Raw genomic sequence first — 225 nt, forward strand, 5'->3', positions numbered from 1 at the left:
GGGGCTCGAACTCACGGACCGCGAGATCGTGACCTGGCTGAAGTCGGACGCTTAACCGACTGCGCCACCCAGGCGCCCCTAAAAAGGACAATTTAATCAATACATTAAACAGTTCTTAAAACATTATGTTGTGCAAAAGAAGCAAGGCCTAAGAGAATAAATACTACGTGATTTCATCTTTATGGTATTCAGGAACAGCAAAACCAAATTGTGGTGATAGAAGTA

Source organism: Herpailurus yagouaroundi, unplaced genomic scaffold, assembly GCF_014898765.1.
Source record: "Herpailurus yagouaroundi ecotype Mexico unplaced genomic scaffold, PumYag 141, whole genome shotgun sequence".
NCBI classification, from domain to species: domain Eukaryota; kingdom Metazoa; phylum Chordata; class Mammalia; order Carnivora; family Felidae; genus Herpailurus; species Herpailurus yagouaroundi.